The 27,943-nt window shown below is 36.0% G+C and overlaps 1 protein-coding gene and 1 long non-coding RNA gene across 3 annotated transcripts in view; one reads left to right on the forward strand and one right to left on the reverse strand.

Annotated features, from left to right (window-relative positions):
- The window catches only part of SPOCK3 (SPARC (osteonectin), cwcv and kazal like domains proteoglycan 3), a 495,328-nt gene that overhangs the window by 1,391 nt on the left and 465,994 nt on the right, over positions 1–27,943 (forward strand). The gene's annotated exons all lie outside the window — the stretch shown is intronic.
- LOC147581666 (uncharacterized) lies at positions 535–27,748 on the reverse strand. The gene is made up of 4 exons (XR_015250139.1): positions 27,501–27,748; positions 8,698–8,755; positions 6,119–6,213; positions 535–635 (listed from the first exon to the last, which is right to left on the reverse strand). It is a non-coding gene; the product is annotated as an uncharacterized LOC147581666 (long non-coding RNA).

Here is a 27,943-nt window from a genome sequence, read left to right on the forward strand (position 1 = left end):
CTCCAAGGGGCGGGAGGTTGTTTGGCCGCGCCCGTCGGCAGAAGTTGAACGGCTCTTGATGACATAAAATTGCTGATCAGATTTGTGCTTCGGCATTAACTTTGACACGGAACATGTTTACAGTGCGTTGGATAACGTTGTATTCCAAATTGAATCACTGCCGTAAAACCCGCCGGGTGAGAGGGTCGCGAAGGGGGAAAGGGACTTCTTCGCAGGGGGTAGCTCTGGAAGGGTTAAACTGTAGACTGCCCTGGGGAGTTTCCTGGAGGCTTGTTAAGACCGAGGCTGGTTTAGGGACGTTCGTTGGCGGCGGAGCCAGCGGCCGTGACTCGCGGGTCATTCCCCCACCCCCCCCCCCCCCCATCTGATGTGAATGGAGCCGAGTGAGAGAGCCGCGGGCATCAGGAGCGCGGTTCACCTCCACGCATTCAACTTGGATGTCCCAGTGAGGTCGCTGCCCGGGCAGTGGCAGTCGTTCGCCGCCCCCAGCCCACCCTTTAAAACCCGGAAGGCCCGAAAGGAAGCGAGAGTGATTCACAGACACATCGCCAACCTTTACTGTGACATTTCAGAGAATTTCTCGTGGAGTCCATCTGCACTGCCCTACGTGGAGATGAGTTAACTTCTTTCATCCGCTGTCGCCCGGTCACGATTTGAGAAAATAAATGGAAGCACAGATTAGTTTTCATCTTGGCTCCCCTAACCCCTTCTCCTGACCACCCCCCTCCCCCCCACCTGTGTTAACTGAAAAGCCAAAACACGTAGCTGATTCTGGCAGAGGGATTCCCGAAGAAACGCTCATTTTTACTTCAAAATTAGATGTAGCTCATTGATACTAGGCATGGGTGCTGGGATGAAAAATGGTAATGATAATGATAATACTTAATGAAGGGTTTTGTCTTATATTCTTTATGAACAAAGCTTAAACATCATTTTATTTCTAAGTGAAATCCCTTACACATTTGTTTTATTTAAGTTTATGCTAATATTGAATACAATCAAAAAAGCAAGAGAGCAAATGAGATATTTCTAAACCTGGGGAAGAATTTCTGCTTATATTCTCGTTTGGAAAAAAAAAAATATTGAAGATTTTTCAGTGTTTGAACAGTCCTTCGCATAATGACATTTTATTTCTTAATGGGTGCTTGAAAATCTTTTAAAATAAATTTTAGGCTTTCTTTTCTAAAATATATTTTAAAACTTTAATATATTTTCGAACTTAGTATTCTCTGACTTTATTCAAATTACTTTATTGAATTATTTAGAGCCACCAGTTGTACTTGGACAGTTTGTAAATGTGTTTGATTTAAACTATGGAAGCAAGCTGAGTTGCCTGAAATAATTAAATATTCCAGGAATCATTTAGCCAGCTTCTATAGACAAAGAGTAAAGCATTTTATTGCTGTAGTATTTTCAGTTATTCTTACTTGGTCTCTGGGGAAAAAAAATCCATCAAACGTGTATGTTAAAGTTAAGTAAAATACTTATGGAAATATTTTTAGCAAATACCTGTTTTGAAATACACGCAATACATGAAAATATAATAATTATCTGTTTAAAATACAGCAAGTTTTAGCATTACCATTTCAGTAAGATCATTATCTTTTTGTAAAGATAACTTCAGGAGGGCATAGAGAAAATAAGTGCTATCTTTTTTTCCCCCTTAACCACCTGTTGCTTATTATTAACATGATAAAATGTATGCCCATGGTGTGACTCAGAATGCATAATATAGAATCCTTACTTCTATACTATATAGAATATAGAATGCAACTCAGAATGCATAATATAGAATCCTTAGTTAGACAATCCACCTCACTGCTGATCTACAGATTTTTTTTTTTTTTTTTGCCTTTTTTGGGAATCATGAGCTCACTTACTTTTTTTTTTTTTTCTGTATCTTTTAAGGAATTGTTTATTTTTTCATCCATTTTCATCTGGAAGCCCATGTACTGCATGAATCTGCCTTTAAATGTTCTGCATCAGCATTGATGTCTTAAGTAGTTGATTTGCCACTTAGGTTATACGAAGGCAAAGAAACAAGGAAATCATCCAATTTAACCGAAGTACTTCTGTTTAGTGCTTTTCTTTCATAAAAACATAGTTAATTTTATTTACAAAAAAAGCTTTGGAATGCCTAAGCATAAGTAATACTAGAATTAACCTTCTTGTTAATTTACACAATCAACATTATTTTATAAATAATTCCTAAATGGAAGTTGAACTTTTTTAAAAAATGTAATGTTTATTTATTTTTGAGAGAGAGAGAGAGAGAGAACACAAGTGGGGGAGTGGCAGAGAGAGAGACACACACAGAATCAGAAGCAGGCTCCAGGCTCTGACTAAGCTGTCAGCACAGACCCCGACCTGGGGCTTGAACCCATGAACCATGAGATCATGACTGAGCCGAAGTCGGACACTTAATGGACTGAACCACCCAGGCGCTCCTGAACTAATTGTTCTTTTCAATTATATTTGAAAACTACTTTGTATAGTATTTGAAAATATAATCCATTATTATATTTTAATTGAATGATTTTTAAGATAAATGTACTTTTTATAGATTATATGTAATATATACAACTATATGTTATATATATAATTAAGCTTTAAGAATAAGGAACATTGATAGGAAGTATTATGTGAGAATAGATGAACATCGGAAGCACTGCCATTGATGATTCATTTTTCTCAATTTCCTCAATATAAATCACAGAGAAATAATAAACCAAAGGCAAGCTTAACATAGAAGAAACTTCAAATAATTTTGACTACTTTCTACTAGCAGTGCTCTTTGAATAAAGTTTTGTTGCCCTTTAAAGTGTACAGAATGTCATTATATAGACAGAGAACTTTTGTCCTTGTGAAAATCATTAATGTATTTGGTTGTTAGAGTAAAAATTCCTGTGGATGTTCTAACTTCTATATTTTAGGGAAAATTAAAGTTTAACTTTTTAAAGGTGTAGAAAAGTCAACTAATTTGAAAATAAGTATAGTAGATAGAACCAGCATGTAATGTTTAGGGAATAATTATGTGATTTGAAAATAAAGCAAACAACAGAAACTTCCAACAACAGGATAAATTTAGAAGATATACTGGTTACAAGGCATTTGCTATTTTTTTTAGTTCTGGAGAGTAGTGGTAAAATCAAGAACACAGGATTCCCCAGTGGGAGAATTGTGGAAATACTACGTTTACCAAGAACAGGTGTAAGGAATTCCCTCATTCCATTCTTGCATATATAATATTTACATGCCTGTTAGGAAAATTGAAAGTCAGGATCATTATAAGAAAACAGAATCATCAGCTCATGAATCAAATGGTCCATATACTGCATATTCAAATATTTATGTTTTATAAGTCAATTAAATTATACCTTTAATCACATAATAAATGAGTATGAAATTTGGAAACCAATGAATTAGTTGATAATGAATGATATAATAAAATAATCATTCTTAAATACTATTTCACCAAAGTACATATTGTAATTAAGAATGACAGAAAAGATACTATATGTTGGAAGCAGTATAATAAAAATGTAGCATAAGAAGCAATGATGGCCACACTAATTACAAAGAATGCACACAATAAAATCAGACTTGTACCCATACGTTGAAATTCAAATACTTCTAGGTTAGTTTTCTTTTTCGATAAAAATGCCTGGGAGTGGGGGATAGTGGGTAGGAGGAAAGTTGAATAGGTGGAGCACAGATTTCTAGGGCAGTGAAAATACTCTGTGTATTTGTATAATGATAAATACATATCATTATACATTTGTCTGAACCCATAGAAAGTACAGCTCCAAGAGTAAACTCTAAGGTAAAGTATGGACTTTTGGGTGACTACGATGTGTCAGTGTCCATTCATCTATTGTAACAAATGTAGCACTCTGGTGGGGGATGTTGATAATGAGGGTTATGCTTTTGTGGTAGCATGAGGTATATGGGAAGTCTCGGGACTCTCCTCTCAATTTTTCTGTGAACCTAATCTGCTCGAAAAGAGAGTCTTAAAATCATAACCACAACCTCATCACCTTAAGAAAACAAATTAAAAACCTAGGGGCCACACTGAACATTGTTTTAAGAAACGGTTGCCATTCTTATTGCAAAATCCACAGTCAACTTCAGGGTACCCTTATCGCTTAAGTAGTTTTTAATACCCTTCAGATATGTTGAAAGCAATAATAAAGTCTTACAATTTGACTTTAGAAATTCAACCGTAAGTTAAAGGACATGTAAAGTGTGAAAATGTAAAATATAGGTTTACATGTCTCAGAGGCACTCAAATTATAAGTTGACTTTCAAAATGCTTGATTTGGATGTATTGAGTAGGATGGTAACCTTTCTTAACTTCTTTCTCTTTCCTTTTCTCATCTGAGTTGAGGTTTCATTTTAGTAGAATGTACAGATTATTTGAGAGATAATGGCTGATGGGGAGGGATATTGCCTGCCACTTAGTGGCTGTAGCGGAGTAAAGCCCCCTGAGAGTCTATCAACTTTTACTGCTGTTAGTTGGTAAATGAACAATTGGTTTCTAGACCTACTCCAAAGTATTTCCTTGCTTTAAAAGGCCTTACAATTGAAACAATGAGAACCTTTAAAGAATACTCTGTCAGTGCTTTCTTCAGATTTGTGATACACCCTCGTATTTCCTGAGAAGCCAGCATACCTTTAGCACTGAGGGCTTCTCCTTCGTGGTAACTTTTCCTGAAATTAATTTTCTTAATTGACATATAATTGACAAAAGTTGTGTATATTTAAGGTGTGCAATATGATGATTTCATGTTCATATACATTGTGAAATGAATACTTCTGGGGAATGTTAATACTAGGAAGGAAAACTTTGCTGTGTGGCTTTTCAACAATATGTAACAAAAACAATTATTAATAATTGGAGAAATCGAACAAATTAAACTGCTGCTCTCTTTGTTCAGGAATACTTTTCAATAATGAACACCTAATTCTGACTTTAAAAAAAGGACATTTTTGGTGTTTTTCACTATGAAACGATATTTTTAACTATGGTAAACATTACCTATATTTTCTCACAGTGCAGCACATAGGCTGTCCTTGGGAATTCTTCACAGTTAATTTGTTGCATTCTCACAAGTGTTTTGCTGGCTTTCTTTTGATCTTTTTTTTTTTCTTTTGATCTTTTGATGACTGTGGGCCACACCATGTTTACAAATCTGCGAAACTGTATGTAGTGTATATATAGTGCACATATTTGCAGAGCAGACTTGGTAAAGACTATACCATGCAATATTTTTATATTTGACTATTACTCATATTGTTTAAATCATTAGAGGATTTAGTCATTAGAGAGGCAATTGACTGTAAGAGAAGCAATAGGCAGTTTTTGAAGATTATTATGGGGCTACTAGGGCAGCAAAGGGCTAGCTCCATGCAGCATCCTGACTCCTACCCATGTCATCTGGGTCCTGGTCAAGCAATGGTTGTGGTACTGTTGGAAGATTCTTTACCTCAAAAGCCGGGGCTGGTTGTCTCGCCGCTTTGAAGAATGAAGAATGAAGATGTGGACACAAAATGAGCAGCAGACAAAAGTGTATTAAAGTATAAGATCAGAAAGGAAGAATAGTATGAAAGCTCTCTTTTACAGAGAGGGGGGCTTTGGAAAGTGAATACCCACCACTATAGGCCAGGGTCTTTGTTTTATAAGGTTCTGGTCAGCACTACCCCCTCGTTCCTTCTCAGGTCCCACCCTTATTGACTTGATGACTCTGGGCACTGGGTTGTCCATTCCTGATTGGCTTGATTCCATTTATGAGGGGTGGTCTAAGGCCATAGATCATTCCTTGGGGATCATAAGTTTTACGGTCTACTACTTATTTTTAGTCAGGTCTTTTGTCCAATTCCTGAGGGGAGACTGATGGGGAATAAGTGGTGTCTGTTATGTTCTTAAAAGGAACACTATGCCTGAGGGGGTTTGCTGTGGTCAGACACTCCCAGCATTGTTCTAAAATATGTGTTTTTTCCCACCCAGGGACTGCAGGTCCTAATCTTTCCCTCTATCTTTTCCTTATCCTAGTACAGCCTCCACACCCTATTTCTTAACCTACCCACCCACCCCCACCACCATCACTACCATACTCACCAGTCAGGATTCAAGATTGGTTTTGTCAAGTCAGATGTCACAGGAGGAAGGCAGGGCCGAAAATACCCGCTGATTTACTGATTTCTGAAAAAGGACTGTCAGGTACAACTGTATCACCTTATCAGGCAAAATTTAGTTGTTTTGCCATGGGAAATTATAGGGAAGTACACAACACTTTAACTCTCCAGCTCTCATAGTTTCTAGTGAAGAATTAGGAAAGTAGAACCAAGTGAAATGAGAAATAAATTACTTTGTGTGTGTGTTTGTGTGTGTGTGTGTGTGTGTGTATGCGTTACACATTTATATGCATGTATATACAGGTGTATGCGTAAATATATACGTATTACACATATGCTTTAAGTGTGTATTCCTTCAAATAAGTAATAGATGAAATAATCATAAAACCGAAGTGATTATATATTGCATTATAGATATTTTTACATGCTAATTAGAAAATAGGCACTCCCTCTAAAATGTTGTTAAGACATGTTTTAGGGTTTTTTTGTTTGTTTGTTTTTTCCCCTAGTGAAGTTTTTCCACATCTCACAATTTACAAACACAATCTCCTTTGCTGTTATATGTGTGGTCACTGTGTGCCTTTCTGGTTCTTATGGGAAGTCAGCAGCTTGTTTGGGATTATATGCTTAAACTTTTTACCTAACATACAAAAAGAACATCATGTACTGCTATGAAGCATCTATTTTCCTACTCTTACAACAAGACTATGATAAGACCGCTTTTAGATCTCATGATTCTGACTCAGACTAACATTTCATGTTCTTATGCAACTTCAGTTTTCATGATCTGGGCTAGAATTATTTTATTATATTTTATGTATTTATTTTCTAAAGTCCGATCTGTGAATTTTCTATACACACCATTCAACTCCTATGAAATCCTAGCATATTTACATACATTTTCCCCATTTACGAAAATCCTTTCTTTTTTTTTTTTCTACTCTTTCTTCCTTTCTTAGTTTACAGATTCTGCTCCCTATTAGGCTCTGAACTCTCTACAGTTAAAGATTGTAGTCTCTTCCCCCTCAAAAATCCAACAGTTCACCTAGCATGATCCCAGTGACAGACTCTGACTTAGCGTTAGAAAAATATTAAATAAATAAAGGAACATTATATTAAGTGTGCAATGCCATCTGAACAGTCCTTAAGCAAAAGCTTTTGGAACGGCATTGTTTTTTATTGACCATTTCCATTTCTGACCACTGTTAGCCCAGTTTTGTAACATGAATGAAAATTGAATTTTATATAAAATATAAGGCTTCAAGTACAAAACTGTTTTAGTCCATAAGTTTCAAAGTGCACTAAAATGGAAATTCTGTGCCAAACTGTCAAGTTCAATTTTAGAGTGGTAACAGTAGATGGTAATTATATGGCTCTTGGCACTCCCTCTGCCAATTCATCCAGTTCTTTTCCGATAGTTTCTCCTTGACCACATAAATTTTTGCTCTAAAGTCTTTAAATATTTTTATCTGCCTACTATGTCATATTAAACACCAATATCTCCCTCTTTTTCAACTACTGTGCTTCATTTAATGGCACATTAAATGAATCCTGTGGCTGGATCCAGATATTTCACAGATAGTCTAGATTTATTTCATTAACTTCTGCCTCAGTTACAATTGCCAATGCCTTAGTTAAAAATAGGTGAAGTTCTTGCTAAATGGAGGCCCTGAAACAACATGCCTGAATTAAGATAGAATTTTATTTCACGACCACGTAAAGGTTGAGATGGGCTTGACGAAATGAGTTTTCCAGGCCTGAACTTTCAGGGTTATTCCCTCAGTGTTCTCTATCATCAGTTATCATTTCCTATCCAGCAGGAAGGGTTTAAGACAAAGTCCAGGACATGCAATTACTCTGTAAGTTACCTGGCAGTTGTTCCACATTACTTCTGTGTGTATCTCACTGACCTGAACTCAGTGACATGGCTATACCTGGCCAAAAGGGAGGCAGGGGAATGTCATGTCTAATGGGAAAGGATTAACAATAAAAGAAAGAAGGCACAGCTGGATACTGGAAGGAAAACATTGGCTTCATCCATCTAAATATCTGTTTCATCCATCTAAATATCTCTTGAAATTATTCCCTGTGCCCATGAAAAGGAATTTTTGTCATTTACCATTAATTGTTTGCCTTGCCTTCTGTCTTGTTCCCTCCCTAATTTCAGATTACCCCTCTATCCTCTGTTCAAGATAGAACTGGAGCATCCAGCATTTAAGGTTCTGGATATAGGCCCTTGAGGGAGGGCCAATGTCTAGGAGGAAATGTTGGAGGTCAGACCAAAGAAGAGCATCCACATATGTTTTTAAGGAGAGCCTTCATCTGATGGCAAGTCCTACTTCATAGTGAAATAATTTAGCATTGTCTTCTGTGAAACCTTTATCTTTTTTTCTTTTTAAGTTATGGATCTTTGCTCATAGGTCCAGGTAGGTAATGTCATTGGTGGGAAGGAATTAGAATTTGTCACTCCTCTTAGTTGGAAGATAGAATACTCTCTCTACAAGGTTGTATTTACTCTGATGCAGAAAAAAAGAAAAGACAAGTATGGTTGATGCGAAGTACCTTTCCCTGGAATAATAGTAGAAATGATGCCATTGCCGAATTCATGCAACTCCTAGTCCTGGAAGCAAAGAAAATAATCTCTTCAGCATTAGCATTTCTGGGAGAGTTAGGAGATAGAAACTGTACCAAGTAAGATTTGCCAGAAAGAGAGTTTGTTTCTTGACATCAGAGAGGGCTGAGCTCCTTGCCTGGATCATAAGTAGAGATAGGGCATCACACTCTTTTGTTAAGTTTATTTATTTATTATTATTATTATTATTATTAAGAGATCTTTGGGGCACCTGGGTGGCTCAGTCGGTTAAGTGTGGGACTTCAACTCAGGTCATGATCCCGCTGTTTGTGCCTTGGAGCCCTGCACCTGGCTCTTTGCTGACAGCTCAGAGCCTGGAGCCTGCTTCAGATTCTTTGTCTCCCTTTCTTTCTGCCTCTCCCCTGCACTCTCTCATGCACCTGTCTCTCTCTCTCTCTTTCTCTCTCTCTCTCTCTCTCTCTCAAAAATAAATACACATTAAAAAAAGCCAGGAGAGCTTTGAATACTTCTTCATACTTGCAAATTGGAAACTTTGGTATTTATTTTTCTTTCATGTATATACTTTTAAAAGTAATCGGAAATAAAAAAATCTTTACAATTTGAGTGAGGTAGACTCCTTTTTATATGTAGTTTATGTGCTTTGTATACTTTTAATCAGCATTATTGTTCTTACTGTAAAATAGGGATAATTAAATAAAATTCAATATTATGTTTTCATGATTGCTTCATTGGAAAAAATACTCATTTTTAAAGTTACACTAGTTAAACATGCAAGAGAAAGTATTAAGTCTCTTGCCATTACAGCAATATGTGATTTTTATTATTTTGTTAGGTTTTATTATTTGATAGTTTGGTTTATTAATGACATATATATACTTTGTCTTATATTCTTATAAGATATATATATAATATATATAAATATATATATTAATTTAGGAATTAACTGTATGATAATGTGCCTTTTTTCAGATGATGGTTTTGGTATTTTCTCAATAATACCATATTTTTATGTTTTCTGAACATACGAGGGAAAATAAACTACATTTAAACTTGGCCAGATTATTTTTTTATAATGGGTATCCTCTATTTTCCTTATTTTATTTTTGAAAACTAACCATTTGTGCTAATTATGTTGAAATAAAAAAAAAACTTAATGTAATGATTACATCTCTATATCTATCTGTGTGTGTGTGTGTGTGTGTGTGTGTGTTTGCATGTATCTCAACTGAAATGCCAAAAATAATGTAAATGAGAAAAAAGATGGCTGGGAAGCGGGGGAGAGAGAGAAGCCCAAGCAGGCTATGAGCTTGTGGGCATAGAGCCCACTGTGGGGCTCAACTCACCAACCACAAACAAGATCATGATCTGAGCTGATATCAAGATTTGGATGTTTAGCTGACTGAGTCACCCAGGTACCCTAGAATATTGTAATTTAATGAATAGGTATTACTCTAAGTCAATGGCTTTTAAATTATTTAAGTGAATAAATTTTTATACCTCGTATGAATAAGCTACTCTTAAAATTCTACTCATAAATAGAGGGGGTATAATGGTAAAAATGTACTAATTCAAAATATCAAATGAGGCAAATATTTAAAATAAAATAAATTATAATAAATATATAGTATGGGGTGCCTGGGTGGCTTAGTTGGTTAAGCTTCTGGTTCTTGATTTTGGCGCAGGTCATGGTCTCACAGTTCTTGAGATCGGGGTCTGCACTGGGCTCTGTGCTGAGCCTGCTTGGGATTCTCTCGCCTTCTCTCTCTGCTTTTCCTGCTAGTGCCGCCTATTTGTTCTTTCAAGAACAAATAAATAAACTTATTTAAATATATATTAAGTAATGACAGATTATTCCTTGTCTAGATATTGATAATAACACAACAATAAGCATTTTCATAGAGTTTATCTGATGCCAGTAGTATTGTAAGTTTTCAGATATTCATTAGTAACAATCCTATAAGGAAAGCACAATTATTATCTCAGTGTGTAGGTGAGGAAACTGAGGCCCAAAGTTACACAGGCAATAGTATCAGTCGGGTTCTGTCTAGTACTGGCATTTTGGCTCCACAACCTTGTCCTCACATGCAGTCCTATAATGCATCCTGGGGTATAATACTATTTTCGGGTATCTGTTATATTCCAGGAATTTTAAGTACATAATCCCATTAGTATAATCTTTAAGAAGCAGTTTATTTTTCTTTGTCGTAAAAAGACTTACGTAACATTTACTATATCCTTTTTAAGTACACATTTCAGTGGTGTTAAGTATATCCACCCCTTTGTATACCCAATCTTCAGAATGTTTTCATCTTGGAAAACTGAAACTCTACCCATTAAACAACTCATTCTCCCTTCTCCCAGCATCTGTCAACCACCATTGTATTTTCTGTTTCTGTTAATTTGACTACTTTAAAGAGCTCATATAAGTGGAATCATATAGTGTTTTTCTTTTTGTGACTGGTTTATTTCACTTAGCATAAAGCCCTCAAGGTTCATCCATGTTGTTGCAAATGGCAGGTTTTCCTTCCTTTTTATAGCTGGATAATATTCCATTGTGCGTACAGATCACATTTGTTTATCCATTCGTCTGTTGATGGACACTCGGATCGCTTCTCCATCTTGTCTATTGTGAAAAAGGCTGCTATGAGCATGAGAGTGCAAATATCTTTTCAAGGCCCTACTTTCAATTTTTTTTTTTTTTTTGATATCTCCGAATTGGGATTGCTGGATCAAATCATAATTCTATTTAAATTTTTTTTAGGAACTGCCCATTTTCCAATTGAGTTTTTATTTTTTGGTATAATCTTTTAATAACTTTAAAAGTAGACATTATTAATTTACTTTTATAAATGGGATCACTTAATATCAACAAATTTAATTAATCTGCCCAAGGAATTTGAATCTACTTTCTTTAGCTCTAAAGATCATGTTTGTTTGTTATTCTTATTTATTAACTGTTGGCCACTTTAAATAAGTCAATTTAAGACAACTCCAATTGTTTCTCTGTCTTTTGAAATGTTATATTTGGTTGTTTTAAATGGTCACAATAATTGTCTTTATTTCCATTTCTGCTAGATAAATAAATTGATAAAGATTTGGAATTTTTATTACGATTATTGAGGGAAGGTCACTTATACAAAATGACAGTGATTTCATTATAATTTGATAATTGTATCTTGACTTCCAGTAGCTTGTCCCTCATTAATTTTAGAGTAAGTTACATTAGTGAATGGAAAGCCAGTGGTTGCATAGCACAGTATTGTTCAAAGAATAAGGTTTATTCCAATAGACATACTAAATATGACAATTGCATAGTATTGCATTTTTATTAGTGATTTTTTTTTTTGATATCACAACGAAATTCTGAATATCTTAGGTAAGCAGAAGTGGCTGTTAAAAGGAATACTAATTGTTCTTACAATAGGTATTGTTTGGCTTATAACTAAAACATCTTTGGAAACTACTAGGCATCATTGAGCCTAAATTCCACCCATTACAGTTGTGGATTTATTTTCAAAGTAGATAAAAGTAGAAAAGGAAAAGGTATTATTTCTTACAATTGAATACCAAGAATTCACAAATTATTATCATATACAATCAAGTGTAGTCAGTACTGAATGGGTGCTGAGGCAGCCTACCAATTTCCGTCCATAGTAGATCACTTATTTTTCTATGTGCTCCATGTTGAATATCAAAGATTGTTGCAATTCTGTTGGCTTAAAAAGAAATGAAATTGCATCATATATAAGATAGATTATTGTGTGTCTAACGTTTAAAATAATTTTGTTGTTTACATATAATCTAGAGACTTTTCGATCTAGAATTCATTAAATTTATTAAGTATGAACTATTTCACTGAAAGCGGACTCTTGTGTTTTTAGAGTTTTGTAGTACAAGAGTGAAATTAATTAGATGCCAGACTGAAGAAAATATGGAGTGAATAAAATTCAGTGATTTCCCTGTTTTGTACCAATTAAAGTTAGGTAATAGTGAACTTATTTGATGCTAAATTTTATACTAAATATTTATGTGAAATAAATGGCTAATTTATATTATAATTAATATTTATGTGGAATATTCTCTGATAAAAATTTAAAATAAATGTATCTGGTCAGTTTTGGAACATGTTCGGTGTTCTAGATAATTCTGTAGGTTTTTTTATTCTTAGCATAAGGAAAGGCCCATTATTTAGCAGGATTGAAAGAAGGAGAGGGACTAAAAATGCAAGAACTTAATTTAATTGGGTCTCCAAATATATAAAACATTACAGGGCCTTATCTTCCTGAATATGGTAAAATACTTACTGGCTATAGCTCCTAATATAGTAATTTGATAGTCTCTACCTCACAGCTCTCTTTTACTTTTCTATCATCAGGCTACTTTGTGACTTTCAAAATATTTACATAGGGTACTCTAGGCAGGATACTCTGAAATATGAGCTTGCTAATTGCTTTGGCACATGGTATTAGCATCTGCTGAAGAACCAGTTTTAGAATATCAGGAGAATATTTATAGGCCTTTCATGGCATACAGTATAGTATGAAATTATAGGCAACCTCCTAGTCTTCCACTAAGATTGTCTAAGGTGCCCTTGACAACATCTGATATTCTCCGCAAATGTCCGGGAGGCAGCCAGATTCATCTAAAAGGAACATTCCTTGAGGCAAAACTTTTCTAGAACATTGTATCAACAAGCATTGGCCTAGGATTACCTAAGAAAATTTTCTTAGACATGAAATGTAATTTCTTGGAGCTAAGATGTTATATATTTTATGGTTTTAAATAACTATTGCACCTACTGAAACTACGTGAATCAAGGCATAGTTTCACACTGATAACTGAAGAAGTGCTAGTTTGGAAGCTGTGAAGTTTCAAAGTAACCTTAGGCAAAGTAATGTTTTTACATACATCAACACATTTTAGTATATTATTCCCAGAATTTCTTGTTGATTAAACATGACAACTTTGCTGACTGATGTTACTGTCATTTGAAATTATTTGTTTCAGAATCGAAAGTTTTATGTTTTTTTTTAATTCTACGTATTTTCCTAATTTTTTTTTTTTTGTCTTTTAAACGTGGGAACATTGCCAGTGGAAAATGACATGTTTAATTCAAGTAGCAAATTAGTAGTAAGTATAGGGGAAAACACCCCACAACATCTTTAGGGAATAAGACGTACTTGAAAAAGAATTTAATTTTGAATGTATGCCATGCATCAAGTTTTGAATATCATTGAAAACCACAGCATTTATATCAGTGAATGAGATCTGGAAATCTAATTTCAGAATTGCTCTGTTTGCTCTGAATAGCAGAAAGCCACCTGGCTTTTGCCGCCCAGAGTCTTGTGTTTATTCTTAGAATGAGTGTCCTTTTACGCACGCTGTTTGCTCCGACGTGTGGATTTGGGAGAGCACTAAAAGAAGCTTGCCACCAGTCCCAAAGGTGACAAAAGTACCTCTGATATTACTCTTGGTACCCTTGGCACCAAGATAAGAGTAAGGGTACAACATCAAACATCATCGAAGGCAAAGGTAACGTCCTTGGGAATCTGGGACAGTTATTTGGCTGTTCACACACAGTCATTTCTGAGTTAAAAGCAATTTGCTGACTCCCCCCCCCCCCTTTAATGTTTATTTTATTTTTGAGAGACAGGGAGAGGGAGAGAGAGTGCATGTGTGCGCATGGGTCGGGGGAGGGGGGAGGATGAGGAGAGAGAAGGGGACAGAGGATCTGAAGCTGGCTCTGCGCTAACAGCAGTGAGCACAATGTGCAGCTTGAATTCAGGAACTGTGAGATCGTGACCTGATCCAAATCCGTACACTTAACCCACTGAGTCACCCAGGCGCCCCACAATTTGCTGACTTCTGATTGGTCTGCCTATGTGTCCTTGAATGGCTTTCAAATTTCCTTACTCCATAGCCTGCCATCTTAGACTCCAAAAATAAGTTCTTTGTGAACCGTCCTTGTTAGTGGTAGGTGGTTTTAGGATTAGATAGTCTTAGGTGTAATTAAAACATGTTTATTCTTAATTCTTCCACCTACAGAGGTTTTTTTTTTTTTTATTTTTTTGTCCTTAGACTAGATTATGATGTTTCTGATTTGCATTATTGATTGAACAAAAGCCCTCCTTTTATTGTGTTTTGTGAGCTTAACTTTTTAAAACTTGAATGAAACTGTAAATTTAAATAAGTTTCTCCTAGATGGTATGATAAGAATCCCACAATTTAATTTTTACAGTGATACAGCAATATTGGTATTATATAAAACTATCCAATATTTGAAAACATATTGACTGATATTTTAAGTAGACATAACGTGTATGTCCGTTACCGAGTTTCTTTCTTTGTTTTTTAATTAATTCATTTGTTTTGAGAGAGGGAAAATGCGTGTATCAGCAGGGGAGAGGGAGAGAGGGAAAGAATCCCAAGCAGGCTCCATGCTGTCAGTGGAGAGCTGATGTGGGACTTGAACCCAGGAACCTTGACATCATGACCTGAGCCTAAACTGAGAGTAAGAGGCTTAACTGAATGAGCCACCAGGCACCCCCATGAAGTTTCTTACTGAAAAAGATACTGGCTAAATCACATAGAAACCAAAATAAGCTATATAAAAAACATATGATAATAGAATTATGTGTATTACAGAAATTTGATGTAGCATATTTCCCAAGCTTTAATATTTTGCTGTATTATGATTTTTTAAGTTTACTTATTTATTTTGAGAGAGAGAGAGAGCATGAGCTGAGGAGGAGCAGGGAAACAGGGAGATAAAGAATCCCAAGGAGGCTCAGGCTGCCAGTGCAGAGCCTGACTCGGGGCTCTATCTTACAGGCAGTGAGATCATGACTTGAGCAGAAATCAAGAGTCAGATGCTTAATGGACTGAGCCACCCAGGTGCCCCAATATATTATAATTTTTAACTGAAATAACTTTGTATATAAAATTGACCAGCTAGTGAAGGAGATTTAGATTATTTTTAACAAACTTTTGTTTTTGTTTTGGAATTCAAAGGCTAAAGTAGAAGAAAGGAAAATAAAAGAATAAGCAAAAAAGGCAAAAAAAAAAAAAATAGCACCATAAATTCCATCTCACACTGTTTAACAAATAGATTTTTTTTTTTCAACAAAACTTGGCATAGCGGGTTATTTATAATAAGGCAATAATTAGAATAAATCTATTTATATACATGTATTTAGTTTGGCATCGAAGTTTAATATATTTTTTAAGTTTATTTGTTTATTTTGAGAGAAAGAAAGAGGGAGAGGGAAGGAGGGAGGGGCAGAGAGAGAAAGAAAGAGAATCCTAAGTAGGCTCTGTGCTGAAGGGCAGATCCTGACCTGGGGCTCAACTCATGAACTTTGAGATCATGACCTGAGCCGAAACCAAGAGTCAGATACTTAATCGGCTGAGCCATCCAGATATTCCAAATTTGGCAGACAAATTTAGTCAAATCATGAGTCCTGTTAAGGTCTCTGTAGTACCTTTCAAATCCAGAAATTCACTCAAATTCACTCTTCCTTGGCTCAAATCATTACCTCTCACGTAAGCTAGTCTTATATAGGACTTTCATGTGTTCAGGCTCTTCCTTGCCTATGGTATCTAAAGCTTCATTGATAAATGAATTTACTCAAATTAGCTCTGATCTTTTTGCTTCTATGTTCAAAAATGCCCATTGATCCTTTCATTTATTATAGAATAGGACTGCATATAACTGCAAATGTAAATTACCCTGAAAAAATTTGTGAATAGAATTATGCCCCATGGGATAAATTGTGGAATCCACAATAACGGATCAGTTCATATGTTTGTAAAGTCATCTTAGAGATGATGTGAGTCCTAAGTCTGTTAGAGTTATCGTAATCTGTTTGAATATCATAAAATATACCTGGGGGAAGACTGTTCATCAGGAGTCTAAAATCAGAAAGGGAGAAATAATTCACCCAGGCAAGCTTTGGCTGTGCTCAGGAGAGAGAGACAACGGTCACTTTAAATGTTTTTCTAATGTTCTGTAACATGTAGATGACAAAAATATTCCCCTGTCTTTGATTCCATGCTCACTTCGCAAACTTCTGATTTTAATGTAGCTCAGCCTCAGGGAGAGAATGTACCAGTCATGCTGACATGTGTTTTCTGCTGACAGAACCAGGTTTCTGAGGCGTCAGGGCTGAAGGCCAGAGCCTGGATGGTGTTAAATTCATCAAGGTAATATCACAGTGGGAGGTCTTTGGTAGGCACTGGGAGCTTCCTGGTGATAGACAGATCTTGCCAGGAGCTTTCTATTTAAATGTCAGTACCAAATAAAATCCAAAAAAAAAAAAAATTTTTTTTTTTCTGTTCTCAAATCCAAAAGCCCTCAAGTCCTGTCTCTGAACTTTCTCATCCTTATTTTCTCTTTCATGCACTTTTCACTCTGGTTGAATTGAGTTATCATCTATCTTCCTGCTACACCTTCTGTTTTTTGTGTGGCTTTCTCATAAGCTGTCCCTCTGGAATGGAAGTCTGATTTTTTTTCTGTTTCCTAGTATTTCTCATTTTTCATGGCAGATTTTATTTTATTTTATTTTATTTTTAAATTTTTTTTTCAACGTTTTTTATTTATTTTTGGGACAGAGAGAGACAGAGCATGAACGGGGGAGGGGCAGAGAGAGAGGGAGACACAGAATCGGAAACAGGCTCCAGGCTCCGAGCCATCAGCCCAGAGCCTGACACGGGGCTCGAGCTCACGGACCGCGAGATCGTGGCCTGGCTGAAGTCGGACGCTTAACCGACTGCGCCACCCAGGCGCCCATGGCAGATTTTATATTCCCCTTTATCCTAATATCGTCTGTGATTTCCACAGTCAGAGGTAATATTTCTCTTCCCTAAAGAGAGGCAGTGGTAGCAATGGAAAGACCCATGCATCTTTAAAGGTCTTTGCCTTGCAATCCAGGAAGTGTAGAAGGAATACTCATAAAACTAATGAAATACGTGGATGGGTGAATGAAGATATCACTGGTTCTCTTCAGATCAAATATAGGAGTTAACAGTTAATATAGATCTCAAAACCCGTGTTAATACTGTTAGTTGATATCACAACATCTTATCTTATTTTTTCCTGGACGTTTCATTGAGTGTGTCACTTATGGATACTCTACTCATTCCCAGTTTCTATGCAGTCTTTCTTAAATGTCTGATTTCTGTATTTAAGCTCTCGTTTATTTTACAAGAATGATGTTGATTTTTACCACCAATTGTGAACTATAGTTTAAAAAAAGAGAAGAAAGAGAATATTAACAAGGGTTTGCCATGTCATATATGACACATTTTTGCTTTTCCAAGCAGCCAACTCCTGATCTATAATTACTATGAAAATGTCAACAGTAGGCTGCTGGATTTTTGCCATAAATTGTCGCAGAAATTAGCCACCCCACAGCCGGCTTTCAAAGAGAGGAAAAGGACTTTCCCTGCCTGTTTTTGTCTAAACTCAAGCTTTCTAAAAATGAGTATCCTAAGGAAACATTTTAAACTACTGTTAAGACTCAAACGATTGATTCATTCATTGTAGGTAACATTATATAAGAGGGAAATATATAAAGATTTATTTTCTCTGGAAGAGCATCTACTGAAAGTAAACTTCTTAACTTGATTTTATAATAAAAATACACTGTTAAGAACAATCATTTTTGGAAAACACCTTTTGAAAGATACAAATGTTCTGAGATATACTAGGTAGTCTGATGTTTTACTTTCATAAATTAAAACATAAGATTTTTTAGTATCCCAAATGAAATTTAAGTTACAATTTCTCACATAAACTTTCCTTTTTTTTCTTGCTTGTAATCTTATCGTCTTATGCATTCAATGTGGGGGAATCTAAAATACCAATGAAAGTGGTATGATCTATAACATAGATTAAAATTACCTAAGAAAGAAAAGATAACAACTACTGTTTGTAGATATTTCATATCTTAAACTATGTAAAAACAGTAATGACAACATATATGAGACCAAAACCAAGAATTATAATCAGTGTTTATTGAGTGTTTTTACACTGTTGTGTTTTCCTATTTTCTGAAAATGTTTTCCAAATTTACATCTTGGAAGACATCCTGAACCCAATTGATGGAAGCAGTGTCTATGCCCTTAAAATTGAAAACAAAAAAGAGGCCTTTGAACATAATTTGAAAGATACAAGGCTTGTCTTAGGTGCCCCAAGACAGGTCGATTTCTGCACCTGTCTGCCAGAACCTGAAAAGCTGAGTTCACAGAAGCAGAAAGTAGAATAGTGGTTGCGAGCAGCTGGGGGCCAGGAAATGGGGAGATGCAAGTCAAAGGATACAAACTTTCAGTTGTAAGAATGAGTTCTGAGCATCAAAGGTCCCCATGATGCCTATAGTTAATAGCATGGTATTGTTTACTTAGGAGTTGCTGAGACTAGGGCGTTTGGGTGGCGCAGTCTGGTACCTTAGGACTTGAGCTCTGGTCATGATCCTGGTTTGTTTGAGCCCTGCCTAGGGCCCCACATCAGGCTCTGTGCTGACAGCTCAGAGCCTGGAGCCTGCTTCAAATTCTGTGTCTCCCTCTCTCTCTCTGCCCCTCTCCTGTTCTCTCTCTCTCAAAAATAAATAAACATAAAAAAAAAATAAATTAAAAAAAAAGAAGCTGCTGAGACTGGATCTTAAGCATTCCCCCAAGAACAAAAGCAGAGAAAAGTTAACTATGTGGATGGATATGTTTATTATCTTGATCTTGCTAATCATCCCACAATGTGTATGTATATCAAATCTTAAGTGTTGTGCACTTAAAATATATGCAATTATATTTGTCAATTTTCCCCAATTACTCTTCAATAAAGTTTAAAAAAAAAGGAAAAAAAAATGCTCATATAGAGGCCTTAAGTGGGTTCGGTCATGTACACAGTCCAGAGGGTCTCAACAGCACATTACTCTCCCAGGCTGCATCTTTCACTTGGCTCCTAGTGTGGGAATAGGGAATAGAGTGTACATTCCAAGGACAGGGGAGGAAATAAGGAACTTTTGATGCCCAGGTCCAGCTCTTGGTTCAACTGGTGGTCACGTCCTTTCGATGACCTCCTCCGACAAATTTGACACTGAAATTGATCGTGGGGAGAAAATTTCTATTTTCTTCATTGTATTTAAATGAAAAGTTCCCGTAATACTATTTACGTTTCAAAGTAAAGCTCTACATTTCTTATTTAGCACTAAATACAGCTGATACTAGTGGAAAAAACTATGACATAAAATTAAAATCTTGCAAATATTGAAGTTTTCCACATTTTTTGGAGAGTTACTTTTAAACTATCACTTAGAACATGTATTTGGAACATTTTTTTTTTAAATGTTTGTATTTATTTTTGAGAGAGACAGAGTGTGAGTGGGACAGGGACAGAGAGAAAGGGAGACAGAGTCCAGAGCAGGCTCCAGGCTCTAAGCAAGCTGTCAGCACAGAGCTCGACGTGGGGCTGAACTCACAAACCGCGAGATCATGACCTGAGACGAAGTTGGACGTTTAACCAACTGAGCCACCCAGGTGCCCCTAGAACGTATTTTTTAAGATTATCATTAGTGAGGTTAAATGGGATGCAAAAAATGGAGTGAATACTTAACATATCTTCATGTAGCAGAAAAGATTTAACAGTGATTCCAACTTTTTAATAAATTGTACATCTATAATAGCAATATCAAAGTAATTTCGAATGCCATTTGACAAAATTTTGTTGCATAAAAATAATCAAATTATAATTAGAAAAGGAGAAGCAAATCAAAATTTTGTGATCTAAGTACTATTCACGAAAAAAAAAAAAGGATCAATTTGGTACTATTTTATAGGTATCAGACATCATGGCAAAATAATAGAAAAGTGAACATTTTAGGGGCACCTGAGTGGCTCAGTCCATTAAGCATCTGACTCTTGATCTCAGTTCAGCTTAGGTCTTTCTTGCTTTTTTTTTTTTTTTTAAGTTTATTTTTGAGAGAAACAGAGGCAGCGTGACTAGTGGAAGGTCAGAGAGAGGAGACAGAGAATCCCAAGCAGTCTTGGCCCTGTCAGAGCATAGCACAACCTGGGGCTTGAACCCATGAAATTGCCAGATCATGACCTGAGCCGAAACCAAGAAGAGTTGGATGCTGAACTGACCAAATCTTACCTCAGGACTTACTCTCAGGGCTGTGAGCTCAAGCCCTGCATTGGGTTCCACACTGGGCATAGAGCCCAAATAAATAAATAAATAAATAAATAAATAAATAAATAAATCTATTTTAGTTAGATGTGATTTTTTTTTTTTCCCTATATGAAAATACCAGAGGCGCCTGGGCGGCTCAGTCAGTTAAGCGTCCAACTTTGGCTCAGGTCATGATCTCACAGTTCCTGAGTTTGAGCCCGAGGTCGGGCTCTGTGCTGACAGCCTTGAGCCCGGAGCCTGCTTTGGATTCTGTGTCTCCCTCTCTCTCTGCCCTTCTGTTCACATTCTGTCTCTCTCTCTCTGTCTCTCAAAAATGAATAAACGTTAAAAAAAAAAAATAGAAAATACCAAATTACTTACTTTCCCATATGCCCTTCAACATGATATGTTAGTTTAAAGGTAGTTGTTTATTATTACTGTTATTACATTGTTAATTGATGCAACCATGTAATTAATGGTTGCAATAGCTATAAATATATTGGCTGTTTATTTTTAATTAGTTATTTTGGAATTGTACTGGTGCTCCTGCTTTCCCTTTGCTGCACCTCATTACGCATGACTCTACGGCACACAGAATGACACCTGCCTTTGCACAAACATAGGAGGAAATTACATATGTAAAAAGCTCATTTTATATCAAGAGTAAAAATTAAAAATAAATAATTATTCTGTATTAGTGGCTGTATATTTCAAAAAGTTACAGAAGAAAGGCACCGCTATTTCTCTAGCATGGAACTGAGAACCACGGGAGCTACTTTATTATTTACTATGTTATCAAGGAGCATAGACTGACACCATGCTATCTATGCAAAACCTAAGTGTTTCAAGCACATGCTGCTGAGAGCATTAAAAAGACTATAAAAGAACAGCTGGAAAATGCTTAGGTATAGGTTATATTTCAGCATTTTCATTACAGGCAGTGGTAGTAGCCCAACCACATATTCTAAAGTAGTTCTTATAAATTCATGCTAAGGTAGTTTCCAAACTCATACTATTTGTACTTGTGCTGTATTTTGTCAGACGTCTTGAAAAAATAATTTCCTGTAATTTTCTAAAATATCTTGACCTTGTGACAAGATTTCTAGGAGCTTAGATTGTAAGAGTTCTACTGACATCATGTAAACATGTTCACAATATTGTGTTAATTCAATTTTGAAATGATTGTACATGGATTTTGGATTGATTAAGGTTTGTGTTTTATTCTATGATCTGGCCGAAGAAATGTGACCCTTGATTGTTGACTCTCTGATCTCTATCAAATGGTTTACTCACACAGACATAACTTTCACTCTTATTGAAGCAAAGGAATAGGAGAAAATATTGTTTAGCTTAAAATCATTAAAATTTTTCTTGGATCCGGGGTCTTTATCTGTAGTTGAAAGATAAAAGAATAAATCTTAAAAAAAAAAATCAAAGAGAGACAACAAATAAGTACTAAATTTACTATGTTTTAATACATTCATTTTCTAACTTTTGAGAGAGAGAGAGAGAAAGCACGAGCGAGGGAGGAACAGAGAGAGAAGGAGACACAGAATCCAAAGCAGGCTCCAGGCTCTGAACTGTCATCAGAGAGCCCCACTTGGGGTTCGAACTCATGAACCACTAGTTCATGACCTGAGCCGAAGTCGGACGCTTAACCGACTGAGCCACTCAGGTGCCCCTAAAATAAGTATATAGCTTTAATATGACAATGTTTTCGGTTTCATTTTTGTTTCAGAAAACTATTATTAAATAAGTGGAAAGGTAGGAATAATCCTAATATGACTTAAACAAAGAAAAACTATACCATCATCTTAACTATAATCAAAGCTGGTTTGATTAACTGTACTAAGTTTCCTGTTTAGATTTATAGTTTAACCTCCATTCATTAATTGTCCATTAAGAGACCATTCAAATAAGTAAAAAAAAATACAGTGTATGTAATTGGTCTTTGACATGATCTAAGACAATATTAGCAATTGGCTCATTAGATTACATGGACAAATGTTTGCATTTTATTTGAAGAAAGATAATTTGAAATTAGCTATCTCATCTAGGAAAAACAGAGTTGTTCTCCTTTCGTGAGACCATTATTATTTGAAGTGAAGAAGTCATCAACCTCAGAAAATGCAGTCTCCCTTAACTGGAGGGGCTATGCATGAAAGCTGGCATGATTCTTGGGGGCTTCTTTGGCTACAAAAAATATTATATATATGTATATGTACATACATATGTGTATATACTTGTATGTATATATAACAAAGTTTAGAAAAATGGGAGATAATTTATAAGAAAAAGTAGAGTTTATTTTGTGCTATTTTCTGAAATACTGAGCATACATGAATGAGTCTATTCAGAGATTCTTAGATTCTATTATTCAGAGATTCCTATGGATTTAGGCACCTTTTTCTGAAAGTTCTTCTTAAGTTTTGTATTATTAACATCTTAGGAAAATCAAAGACTGACGTTATTGATCTGACTGCCTGCTGATCTGAGTATATTCAACCAATGTCAAGATAGAAAATGCTTCATTATACTGTAATAGCAAGACCTTATTACAGTCCATAAACATAGTGGAGATGTCATTTATTGAGTTCAATACAACATAATCTTGCTGTTGAATATTGTGAGGTTAATTCTAGCTGCTGCAATGCAAGCATTATAGGATTACTGTCATTTTGCAGCCAGACTCCCTGAGATTGAACCTTGACTTTACCATTTACTGCTAGATTGGTTTGAACTCTGAATCTGCCATTTACTACTAAGTGACCCTGAGCAAGTTATCCTTTGTCCACATATTCTGGCTCTGCAAAAGGGGGATGGTATTAGCCCCTACTGTATGATATTTTATTGGAGGGTTATGTATTAATACGTATGAAGTTCTTAGTTCACACCGGATATGCTAAGTACATGGTACATGTAAATCATAAATATTTCTATTGTCATCAATACCTTGTTATTTAAGTTTATAATTCAAGTTGAACTCTTAAGAAAGAATATTAACTTCCCAAGAGTTGAATCGCATTTATGTGAAGCATTTTGTATGAAATATGTAGGAATGAAATATGTTGGAATTTTCCAGCCAATCACAGGTGTCTATTCAATCATAAATTTTATCAGATATTAAGAGAAAAAAACGTGTAGATTAAGAGCATTTTGCACTTAGGTACATGCTCTAGAGATAATCACACAACATTTGTAAGACTCAGCTAGTTAGTAAAATGAAAACAATATTTTCTCTCAGAAAATCAGAGGATTGTTATAAATATCAAATGTTCAAATGCACATGCAAACCCTTTGGAAAATAATAAATTGCTAAAGCATGGTATCATTTTGAAGACAAACACTCTTCCTCCGTTTATAAATTTGTCTCTCTTTCCTAAATAAACACATTTACTTCTTAAAGTCTTTAAAAACAATTTTTTAAAAATGTTTATTTAGTTTTGAGAGACAGAGCACAAGAGGGGGAGGGGCACAGAGAGGGAGACAAATCAGAAGCAGGCTCCAGACTCCGGGCTGTCAGCACAGAGGCCAATGTTGGGCTCAAACTCATGAACTGTGAGATCATGATCTGAGCTGAAGTTGGACGCTTTACCAACTGAGCCACCCAGGTGCCCCTATACACATTTACTTTTGATTATTTATAAAATTTATAATCAAAGTTGAGACTAAAAATAAATCAAAACAATGAGAAGAAGACTGTTTTATTTTCAGATAACTATGTGTGCCACTTTTAGCCTAGCCCCCACCCTGCCTACTCCCTGAAGAATCATTGGAATAGTTGAAGTGATTGAGGAGTTGAAGAATGATTGGAATGTATCATGACAAAGGCAATAAGATAAGCACATGCAAATTATATCTGTAGCGGGAGGTGAGGCAATGAAGTCTTCACAGAGTCAATGACATTTAACCTGGGCTTAATGGAAGAAAGCATATGGAACAGGGATCTGCATGCACAAAGCTATGGAGGTTGGAAAGGCATGCAGGGCATGTATTATAAATACAAGAATTTAGGTCTGATGTAAATAAAGAGTGAATGATAAGGAATTATTGGAGAGACAAAAGTATTAAGACCAGACTTAAGTTAACTCTTTAAAATGTTTATTTATTTATTTTGAAAGAGGGAGAGACAGAGAGAGAGCGAGAGAGCTAGAGAGAGAGCGAGAGAGAGAGAGAGAGAGAGAGAGAGAGAGAGAATCCCAAGCAGGCACCACTATGTGCTGTCAGGGAAGAGTCCAATGTGGGGCTTGATCAGACACTGAGATCATGACCTAGGCCGAAATTAAGAGTCTGGCACTCAACTGACTGAGCCACCTAGGCACTCCATAGGCTTAAAGGTATTTCTAAAATGTGCTAAAAGATTGTCCTTTTGTTTTTAAGTCTATTTTTATTTATTTTGAGAGACAGAGCATGAGCCTGGTGGGGGAGTGGGGGGGAAGAGAGGGGGAGAGAGAGAGAGAGAGAGAGAGAGAGAGAGAGAGAGAGAGAGAGAATTCCAAGCAGGCTCTGTGTTGTCAGCCCAAATCTCTACGCAGGGCTCGATCCCTCAAACCGTGCAATCATTACCTGAGCAGAAATCAAGAGTGAGATGCTTAACCGGCTGAGCCACCCAAGTGCAGCAACAGATTGTCCTTTATAGACAATGGAGGGTTCCTACAATTACCACTTAGCAGTCGCTGCTTGACTGATTTTGATGGATGTCCACAGGGTCAGAGTAAAACCTTTGCAGATCTTAATCCTTGAATGGCCTCCTTTACTTCCAATATGAAATTAAACATAAAAATGAGAGTGTGGGATTAGTATAAGGACTTTCAGTCAAGTTTTGCCTATCCCCCTGTGATATCTACTTTGATTGATTCTTTCAGAAAAATTAAAAATGCAAAATTCTTTATCTTTTTCATTTTTTATTGTTTTAGTACCTCTAGTTTGTTAGGGTTCTGAGCACATGCTATATCTCAAGGAGTGCAGCACTAAGTTGTTAGTCTTTCATGTAATGCCTTGTGAATACATTCACATCTTATAGTCTACCTACTTAAGTAGGACTGAAGACTGATATAATTTTGTATCCCAAACCAGACATTAAGAAATCCCTAAAAAAAGCGGGGGAGGGGAGGTGTGGTGGTGGTGGATATTTTGAACATAAGGACTTGTATAGACTCGTAAGGTTTCCTTCTACCCTCCAAGCACATAAAACACAATTTAATTGCCACACCATTCAGATTGCAAGCTTAAAAATGTTTGCATTAAGTTTCTTTGAAATAGCATTTTTCTTTAAAATTCATATACCTTTTGCGTTCTGTTCTGGTACAAATGACAAACACTACCCATCCATCAAGACCCAGATTAAGCATCATAAGTCAATCACTGTTTCAATTTAAAAGTAGTATTTTCAAATACCTACTGCTTGGAAGATGAATGTGTTGTGAGTGTAGAAGGAAAGCACTACTTTTCCAGTGGCAATGAGCATCCTACAGCGTGTCACCCAATACATGGACTTCAGTCTGGTGAGCACAATGTTAAGCCAGAGCTAATTTGACTTTCTCCTTATTGAACTAAACTGCAGATGACCTTCTGGCTTCAGTTGTGGCTGTAGTAGTTGTTGTCTTATAGCAAAGGAGCGAGGAAAATCTGAATCTAACATTTCTGTCTTCCACTGTTATTTGTATATTAAAATGTCAAAGGCAAAATTGAGCTGCTAGTGATTCATTTGCAAAATACAAATAAATAAGTTTTAACTAGTGTATTTATTCTTTAAAAATTATAATGTGCAGGCTGTTGTATTTAATCTTTATAAGCTTTTAATATGACTTCTTTATTAGGATACTGTTGTAGATTCTTAATTTTTTTTAAATGTTTATTTATTTTTGAGAGTGAGAGAGACAGAGATGAGTGGGAAAGGGGCAGAGAGAGGAGGAGACGCAGAATCCAGAGCAGGCTCCAGGCTCTGAGCTGTCAGCCCAGAGCCCAACATGGGGCTGGAACCCAGGAACCACAAGATCATGACCTGAGCTGAAGTCAAATACTTTTTTTTTTTTTTTAATTTTTTTTTCAACGTTTATTTATGTTTGGGACAGAGAGAGACAGAGCATGAACAGGGGAGGGGCAGAGAGAGAGAGGGAGACACAGAATCGGAAACAGGCTCCAGGCTCTGAGCCATCAGCCCAGAGCCCGACGCGGGGCTCGAACTCACCGACCGCGAGATCGTGACCTGGCTGAAGCCGGACGCTTAACCGACTGCGCCACCCAGGCGCCCCTGAAGTCAAATACTTAAAGGACTGAGCCACCCAGGCGCCCTGATACTGCTTTAGATTCTTATTACTTATAACTGCTATAGGAAAAGAAAGTTTCCTGGGAAAATATAAATAAAATAATCACTGAATAGTGATTTTAATAAGTAAAGGCATGCTAAATTTATATAAATATTTTGTCATATTTTCAAGAAGATCTAAATTGAATGTCATTTACAAGCATGAAGCAGTAATATGTGTTTCCATTTCCAAAAATGTGCTTAGTTGGAAAAGGTATAAGAAGATAAAAAGAAAACAATACAAATTCTAGGTAAATTTGGAAAATAAAGGAGAGAATTTAAGATATTTGCCCAAAGTAACTTACCTGGTAAGATTCAGAGGTCACCTGTTTAACTCTGAAGTCCAGGATCATAGTCACCATTCTCTACTGACTTCCCAAATTAGGTTGAATTTCCCAAAAAGGAAATGACTTGAGTCTCTAACCATTTGGGATGAAATAATAGCTCCAAAATAAAACAGCTACATTTCCTGCTTATAGAAAGGAACAACTATAAATATCACAGCAAACTACAAATAGTAGAAAAACAAGTTACCTCTTGCTATGTATACCTGTTGCTATAACATTTTAATTTCATTTATCATTCAATAAATCTCCATGAAATTGCCCCTCACCATTTTTTTCCCTACTGTGTTAGGCAATGATGATTCAAAGATAAATATTTAACAGTTCTGCCTTCCTTCCTTCTTTTCTGGTCTAGAAATGTCTCCTAGTGGCAGTTCCTGTGGTGTAAGTATTGGGAAATGAGA

Source organism: Puma concolor, chromosome B1 (assembly GCF_028749965.1).
Source record: "Puma concolor isolate L17-30 chromosome B1, mPumCon1.1.hap2, whole genome shotgun sequence".
In the NCBI taxonomy this organism is placed as follows: Eukaryota; Metazoa; Chordata; class Mammalia; order Carnivora; family Felidae; genus Puma; species Puma concolor.